Source organism: Mercurialis annua, linkage group LG6, assembly GCF_937616625.2.
Source record: "Mercurialis annua linkage group LG6, ddMerAnnu1.2, whole genome shotgun sequence".
NCBI classification, from domain to species: domain Eukaryota; kingdom Viridiplantae; phylum Streptophyta; class Magnoliopsida; order Malpighiales; family Euphorbiaceae; genus Mercurialis; species Mercurialis annua.
In genome coordinates, this window is record NC_065575.1 from 31,763,050 (window position 1) to 31,772,361 (window position 9,312).

Sequence of the window (9,312 nt, forward strand, 5' to 3'; positions counted from 1 at the left end):
CCTTTATCGAGTCCTGTAGGTCTCGCGGCCAAGAGCCTTCTCTTAGTTTATTTAATTATTTTTATATCTTCTCCCGCGGAAAAGGCGAGGAGTTTATTTTTACTGGTGGTCGACCGAATCGGTCTTTGTTTACTCTTCTTTCTTCTTTGAAAGGCTGGACCTCGAAGTTTTTCTTGGTTCAGCATGCTTCTTTCTCTTCTTTATCGCGAAGCTTTACTCAAAGTAAAGTTTCGCTTTCTTCTATTCCTTCTTTGTCTGACGAAGAGAGGACTTTGATTTGGCGCTTTTGTCAGATTGTCGGGCTGACAAGCCTAAATGCGGCGTTCTCTTGGAACAATATTTACATCGCCGAGATTTACTTTTGACGGATCTTCCTTTAGAAGGTATTTTTTTCTAACCTTTGTTATTTTTTGTTTCTTTTGTAGGATGTCAACTTCTTTTGATCATCTCCTTGATAATTTTAATGTCGATATGAGTGTAGATATGGGCGAGGTGACTAGTGGAGTCATTCCCACCCCTGCTGCCATCCCGAGCCCGAATCCGAGCTCGACAGATCTTACACCTGCTGCGGATCAGGTGCCTTCGGTTAGTCCTGAATCTACTTCTCTTCCGTCAAAGGATTCAGATTCTTCTCTGAAGGAGTTGCCTACTTCTCTGAAGGAGTTTCCTGCTGTTAGCGAGAAGCGGTTTACTGAGGATCAGGCTGACCGTTCTTCCAAACGCTTTAAAAAGAAGAAGGCTTCTAAGGGAGCTTCTAATGACGAAGTGCCTCGTTTTACTGCGTGGGCCGATGCTCAAGATCCGCCTTGACTATCGAATGTTGTTATTCGTCATGCTTGCATGGAGAATATTATGATCAAGGAGGACATAGAGTCCGTAGATCGGGGCCACAGTGACGGTCTTGCTGAGTTCGCCTGTCTTGGCGGTTTTTCAGTGAGTTTTATTTTGTTTTACTTTCTATATTGCCTTTTATTGTCTTTTATTCATTATTTATTTCTTCTTTTATTTCGTAGGTTGTTTAGTCAATCGACGTTTTAGAGCGTCGCCGTATGGATGCGGTGGACAATTTGAAGAAACTTCAGAAGGATTACGAGTCCTGTAAATAGGAGAAACTGAAGTTGGAAGGAGAAGTTGGTGAAGCGGCGGGTCTGAACCAGCAGCTGCGCTCATCCGTTGCTGCCAAGGAGTGAGAGATCTCATCTTTAGAGGCTCGGATTAGGACTTTGTCTGAGGAGATCTAGTCTCTAAAGTCTTCTTCAGATGCCCTTGTTAAAGAAAGGGATGGTCTGAAGAAAGAGAAAGAGCGTCTCCGCCGTCGTCTGGCGAGTCTGGGGGTTTTTACTCCCAAGTTATGACCCAGTACCGGTTGGCTATAGGGGCAAAGTTGCGGGAGCAGAACCCTGGCATCGATCTTTCCGGAGTGAACAAGCTGGACCCTGCCTCCCTGGCGAAAGAGGTGAAGGCGAAGCTGGACAAGCAGAAGCAGGATGCTTTGCACAAAATTTAGCTTTTATCTTTTTTGTTTAGATTTTTTGTACCGGATCGAGTCGAATTTGTTGTAACTTCTGTTTTAATTAATATATATACAATCTTTTTCAATCGCTGTTCTTCTTTATTTACTTCCAGAGTTAATCTAAACTCGTGCTTTTTTTTATTTAATTTGTAGAAGTTAGTTTAAACTTCCTGAATGTATAATGTGAAACCAATTAGGATTCGGTTGTATGTAATTTATTTGTAGGTCCGATCGAATCCCTTTTTATTTTCTTTTTGACTCAAACGAGCCTTAATTATTATAACTAAGACTCAAACGAGTCCTGTTAAATTGTGCATATTGATTAGGACTCAAACGAGTCTTGTAAATTTTATGTTTCAATGTTGAATCCTCTTTATTTCATAATGGAAAATTGTACATGCCACGAACTAGTCTATTGGTAATACTTTCTTAAATGTTCTACATTCCAATATCTTGGGATCATAGATCCGGTCATTGTTTTTAGCCTATATGCGCCTTTGCCAGTAGTTTCCTCTACTATGTAGGGACCTTCCCAGTTTGCTTGCATTTTCTTTACTATGGCGTTTCCTCTGCCGATTTCAGCGTCTCGTAGGACTAGATCGCCGACCTGGAATTCTCGTGAGCTTACTCTTTATTGTGGTATCCTGCGGCTTGTTTCTTGTAAGCTGCAGCTCGGATTACTGCCTCATTTCTCCTTTCTTCTAGTAGATCGAGACACAGCCTTATTTTTTATTCATCCGCCTCCTCTTCCAGGTAATTTACACTACTAAAAAATTGTGTTTTACAGACGGATTCAAAATCCGTCGCTAAATCTTTTTTAACAACAGATTTAGCGACGGATATGAAATTCGTCGCTAATTTAAAAAAAATAAAAAAAATTAAATCGTAAAAATAAATTATTAAATTAAATAAATTTTTTATCAAAAAATTATTTAGGAAAATAACTATTAAATAAAAAATAAATATTATTTTTTTAATTGAATATAATATTATTTAAATATAACATAATTATTTCTGAAATATGGGTGACCTACTGGAAAGTTTATAAAAATTGCGAGTGGGTGATGGAGGCAACAGATGGGTAACGGAGGGTGACGGGCAACGGGTGGGTGACGGAGGGTGACCGATTAAATAATAATAATTTATATTCATTTAAATCCGTCGCTAAAATTCGTCGGTAATTAGCGACGGATTTAAATCCGTCGCTAAAATCTGTCGGCAATTTCTGAAAAATCTGTCGCCAAATTTTTTGGTCCGTCGCCAAAAATTTAGCGACGAGGATTTTGCCGACGAATTCAATCCATCGGAAAACGTTTTCCCGACGTATTTCATGCTTTTAGCAACAGAAAAATCTGTCGCTAAAATCAAGCATTTTAGTAGTGTTACTCTGATACTTGGTATGCTGATTTCTACGGGTATTACGGCCTCAGTGCCGTAGGCGAGCCTGAAGGGTGTTTCGCCTGTTTCTTTCCTTGGGGTCGTTCTGTATGCCAACAGAACGTTGTAAAGCTCGTCGACCCAGTTTTCTTTGTACTGGGCTAACCGTTTCTTTATTCCTTGTGCTATGGTTCGATATAGTAACTTTAGTCATCCCATTTGTCTGGGGGTGCGCCACTGATGTGAACTTTAAGTTTATCATCAGGTCTTCACAAAATTTCTTGAATCGCTTGCAGTCGAATTGTTTTCCATTATCCGCTACTATTGTGTGAGGTATGCCGAACCGACATATCACTTTGTTCTTGAAGAATTATTCTACTCTTGCTGCAGTTATGGTTGCGACTGGCGCTACATCGACCCATTTGGTGAAGTGTTCGACCGCGACGATTAAGAACTTCATCTGATTTTTTCCCGTTTCGAATGGCCCTACTATATTGATTCCCCATGTGGCGAATGGCCAGGGACTTTCCAGTGATCCCTGCGGTACTGCTGGCCTATGGCTGACATTGTCATGTCTCTAGCATTTGTCACATTTCTTTACTAGAACTTTTGCGTCCTCTTTGATGGTTGGACAGTAGTAGCCTTGAAGCATTGTTTTTCTTGCAATGGTGACCGCTCCTTCGTGTGCGCCGCATATTCCTTCATGGATTTCTTTTAGGATTGAGGCCCCAGTTTCGGGCGAGACACATCTCGACCAAGGATGAGTTAAGGAGGTTCGGTAAAGAACTCCGTTATGGTATGAGTAATTGGCAGATTTTCGGATGATTCAGATGGTTTCGACATTGTCGGTTGGTAGTTCACCTTGGTCCAAGTATTTGATTAGCGGGGTCATCCATGAGTCGGCTTCATTAATCACCATAATTTCTTCTTCTTTGATGCTTGGTGATTCAAGAGTTTCTTTCAGCTGCATTTTCATGAATAGGCCCCCTAATTCAGATGCTGATTTGGCAATGGCGTCAGCATCAGCGTTTTCTTCTCGTGGGATTTGAATAATTTCCCACTGTCCTCCCTGTGCTTCCAGTTGTCGAAGTAGCTTTGTGACTTTCTCCAGATATTCAATCATTCCAGTTTCTTTGGCTTGATATTCTCCTTTAACTTGATTTACTACTAGCTGAGAGTCGCTGTAGATTTTCAGAATTTTTGTTCTTATTTCCAGTGCTAGACCGAGACCAGTGATCAAGGCTTCATATTCTGCAGCGTTGTTGCTAGTGGCGAATCGAATATTTACTCTGTAATCAATTTTTACTTTTCCGGGTCCTTTGAGAATGGCTCCTGCTCCGGCTCCGTTTTCGTTTGAAGCTCCGTCTACATGGAGTTCCCACAGTAACTCCGGTTTAGGTTCCTCCGGTTTGCCAGGAGTTATTTCTGCTACAAAGTCCGCCAGGGCTTGTGCTTTGAGGGTTGGGCGGGGTTCGTATCTGATATCATGCTCGTTGAGTTGGATGGACCAATCAACAAGTCTTCCAGAAGTCTCGAGTCTCTGGATCGCCTTTCGTAATGGTTGGTTTGTTCTAACTACCACATTGTGGCTCTAGAAGTAGTATTTTAACTTTTTGGATGTAGTCACTACGGCGAGCGCCATCTTCTCGATCTCGGGATATCTCGTTTCCGCACCTTTTAATACTCGGCTGATGTAGTAAATTGGCTTCAGCTCGCCGTCTTCCTCCCTTACCAGCACTGTTGCTATGGTTTTGTTTCCTTGTGCAGATGTATAAGAAGAGAGTTTCCCCCTTCAGCGGTCTGCTGAGTAATGGTGGGGTGACCAGGAATTGTTTCAGTTCTTCAAATGCTTCCTCGCAGTCTTTGCTCCATTCAAATTTTTGTGCTCCTTTAAGGGCTTTGAAGAATGGTAAATGATGGATACGTAGTTGACTTAGACACAAAAAGTCAATACAGAAGTGTGATAAGGATCCACACGCAGACACCTGACGGTAGAATCAGATAGAAGTCAGAATAACAAGATAGAGACCGTAAAACCGAATAGATCTTCAGAATCCGAGAAGATAGGGATTATTCTGAATCCCTTATCCTTTCGTGAGACTCCAAGTAAAACACTACCACAACAAGATGACTACGACTCATATACTTCCATAGAATTCTATATATAAAGGTGAATCACCAAGGTAAACCCTAATTCATTCTCTTGAAACTACATCATTTATCTTTAACCTTACAAGGTATTTGACTTAGGCATCAGAGTGTGGTCGGACACAACACGTCCGACTCATTCTGACCTGTGTTCGTGATCTCAGGTCATCAAGAGAAGACATTACCATTCGAAGAACCACCATTTGGCGCCGTCTGTGGGAAACGATTGTTCTTTCTAAATAATTCAATTTTGGTTCTACTAACTGAAACAAACTCATGGACAACCATGATAAACCACCGCCACCTGGAGTTGAAGCAAGGAATAAAGAGATGGCAGGGGGAAGCAATCCCACTATGTTAGCAAGAACAGATGGGATGGTTTTTCCCTTTCACCCACCTCCGGCGAGGACTGTAGGAGTGGCCAATCATTTGAGAACTAGTTCAGGAATCCCCGTTAGAGCAGGAGTCGCGAGTGCGGGCATTACACCACCGGTTTCCATACCCGGATCAGCAGCAGGACCGATTGGCAGAGGAGCAACCGCCGGGAGCTAATAAGGTATTTCCTCCTTGGAATTATTATACACCACAGCACATGTACTATGCATCTCCCATGTATCAGCAGAACGCGACAAACTGGCCGCAGACCTACAGCCCGTGGGGCAGCCAGCACTATCAAGGATATCAAAGGCCCATCGGGCCAATTCCTTTCCCGTCCCTAGACATAGAAGGAACGGTCACCGCTACAACAGCAGGATACATTCCGCCATATGCACCACCAGGAGTTCAACTTCCCCCGCTATATCATGAGGCAGTAATGAAGAGCGTTAACGATTTCCAGGACAGACTGTTGGGAATTGCAAGGGAGAAGACGGGAGAAGCGAACAAAGCACCAGCTCAAAAAAGGCAGCAATCTGAACCAATTCCCAGAGGTAGAGACAGAGAGGCGCAAAAAGATAAAGAAACGGCTCCCTGATGTACCTTCACGGCCCCACTTCCAGGAGTTGCAGGAAAGGAAAATGGAGACAAGGCCGCACCATTGACCGAAAAAGTAAGAGAGGAAGAAGTCGCAAAGAAACCGAGAGAATACGTAGATCTAGAAAAGGAAGAAGGTAGAAGCAGACGGAAAGAACGAGATGCTGAAAGTCACTCTTCAAATAGAAGAAGAGCAGCAGGAGAAAAGAACTCCCTGGATGAAAAAATCAAAAATGCGATGAACAAGTACCAGAGAGATATATACGAAGACGAGAAGGAGGAGACGATGCTGTTGAAGAGAGAAGTATTAGACGTAAAATTCTCCTCCCGTTTCAAACTACCAACATTCGAACCCTTTGATGGGACGGGAGACCCAAAAAGCCACATCTCAAAGTTTAAAACGATAATGATGCTTCAAGATGTGTCGGATCCAATGTTGTGCAGAGTATTTCCGGCCACGCTCAAGGGATCGGCGCAGAAGTGGTACTTGGGACTGAAGTCCAATACGAGGAAGACAAACCAGAGAAATACCGCAGTAGAGGAGGAGATGACAGAACGCAAAGATATGGAAGAGGAAATAAACCATTTGACTTCACACCTCTGAACAGAGCACCAGTGGAGATATTCAGCTGGATGAAAAACAATAGAGTCATGTACAATGCACCCAGAAAGCTACATCCGGACAAAGAAAGAGACAAGCAAGTATTGTAGATTTCATGAGGGATATGGCCACGACACATATAGATGCTGGGACTTGAAGCGGGAGATAGAATAGGTGATCCAATCAGGAGTTCTAAAGAAGTTCGTACACACAGAAGGGAGTGCAGAAAAAAGAAAACCTGAACATGTAGAGAAGGAAGAGGCGAATAAAAGGTTCAAGGAGCCCATGGGAGTGATCAACATAATCGAAGGAGGGGAACCTTATTCAAGGTCGCAGAAGAAGAAGATTTGTAAGGGCGTATACTCGATAAGTACTAAAGCACCCGTAGAAGGGCTACCATTAGTCACCTTCAGGCTAGAAGATGGAAAGCATGTACAAGAACCGCACAATGACGCGTTAGTAATCAAGGCGCTGATTAACAATTTCAGAGTAATAAGGATCCTGGTTGACGAGGGAAGCGCGGTTAACCTTCTCACCTTGCAAGTCTTTAAGGGGATGAGGGGATCCGTGACAGACCTCAGGCAGGTGACTATTCCACTGGTGGGTTTAGGAGGAAAGCCCATTAAACCAGAAGGAATGGTAGAGTTGGAAATAATTTTGGGGGAGGCAAAGGAAGGACCTCTGAAGACTATGACATCAGTTTTCAATGTCGTAGATATACCTTTAGTGTACAACGCCATTTTAGGAAGGCCCTTCTTGTACCAGTCCGGCGCGGTCACCAGCATCAGGTGGCTGACATTGAAAATTCTTGATAAAGAGGGGATAGTAACCGTAAAAGGGAGCCAGCTGGCTGTGCGAGAATGCAACTTGATAACAGAAGAAGGAGGAGAAAGTTTGAACATCGAAGCATTTCCCGAAGATCCAAAAGAAGAAGAGGGGGATAGGAACGCACCAGTGGGTAACATAGTAGAATTCCAGATCACCCAGAAGAAGGCAGTGATGATTGGAACGGAAATATCAGAAGAAGTAGCAGCAGAGATCAAAAGCGTGTTAAAAAGGAATGGAGCCACCTTTGCCGCAGATGCTTCAGAGGTTGTGGGAATAGATCCCACAATAGCATCTCATAAGTTGACTGTTTACAAGGAAGCCAAACCGGTAGTACAGAAGAAGAGACAGTTCGCGGAAGACCGAAGGAAGGTCATAGAAGAAGAAGTTCGAAATTAGAAGCGGCAAAGTTCATAAGAGAGATAATGTATCCGGAGTGGGTCGCCAACGTCGTTTTAGTAAAAAAAGCAAATGGAGGATATCGTATGTGCGTAGATTTTACAGATTTAAACAAAGCATGCCCAAAGGACAGCTAGCCGCTGCCTAATATTGACCAATTGGTGGATTCCACAGCATGCTACCAGCTCTACAGCCTCGCAGACGCAAAACAAGGTTATCACCAGATAACAATGAACGAAGCAGATCCGGTGAAGACATGTTTTACAATGGATCTAGGAACATACTGCTACAATGTCATGCCATTCGGTTTGAAGAACGCAGGGGCAACGTATCAGCGGTTAGTCAACTTCATGTTCAAAGACCAATTGGGGAAGAACATCGAAGTTTATGTGGATGACTTGATCATAAAAAGTAGTACACCAGAAGAGCATGCTAAAGACCTGGAGGAAACTTTTGCTGTGTTGAATAAATTTAACATGAAGTTAAATCCGGAGAAATGTGCATTTGGCATTAATGCCGAAAAATTCCTGGGGTACCTGGTAAGTCATAGAGGCATAGAGGCAAATCCAGAAAAAATCCAAGCCATCCTAGACATGGAAGCACCACGAAGCATCAGAGAGGTCCAGAAACTGAACGGGAGGGTAACAGCGTTAGGGCGATTTGTTTCTTCATCCACAAAGAGATGCTTGCCTTTTTTCAAGCAACTGCGCAGTATGAAAAAATTCGAATGGAATGACGAGTGTCAGAAAGCATTGGAAGAATTAAAGAACTTTTTGATCAGCCCACTATTACTTAGCTGACCAGTAGCGGGAGAAGTCCTTTACCTGTACCTGTCAGCAGGAAAAGAAACGATCGCTTCGGTTCTAGTAAGGGAAGAAGAAGAGGAGCAACTGCCTATCTATTACTCCAGCAGAACACTGAAAGGCGCAGAGCTGAATTACCTGACAATTGACAAGTTGGCATTAATGGTAGTAGTAGCGGCGAAGAATTTGAGACCATATTTTCAAGGGCACACAGTCATTGTACGAACCAATCAGCCTCTGAGGAAGGCATTGCAGAGGCCGGAAACGTCAGGGAGGATGGTCAGCTGGTCTGTCCAGTTGGGAGAGTATGACATAAGATACGAACCGAGGAAGACATTGAAAGCATAGGCACTCGCTGATTTTGTAGTAGAGATGACGGAGAAACCAGATAGAGAAGAATCCAGAGAAGCAGTTACGTGGAATCTATATGTAGATGGAGCATCCAGCGACCTCGGAGCAGGAGCGGGTATTGTCTTGCAAGGACCAATGGGAATAACAATCAAATACGCAGTGCATCTGCAATTCAATGCAACCAACAACGTAGCAGGTATGATATCAATTCATCATTTAAACAGAATAGTAGTTTCTCTCAGTGAACTAATAGTATTGCAGAATATAAAGCCCTCATAACAGGGTCATCAATCGCAAAGGAGCTGAAAACCGAGGTATTGCGA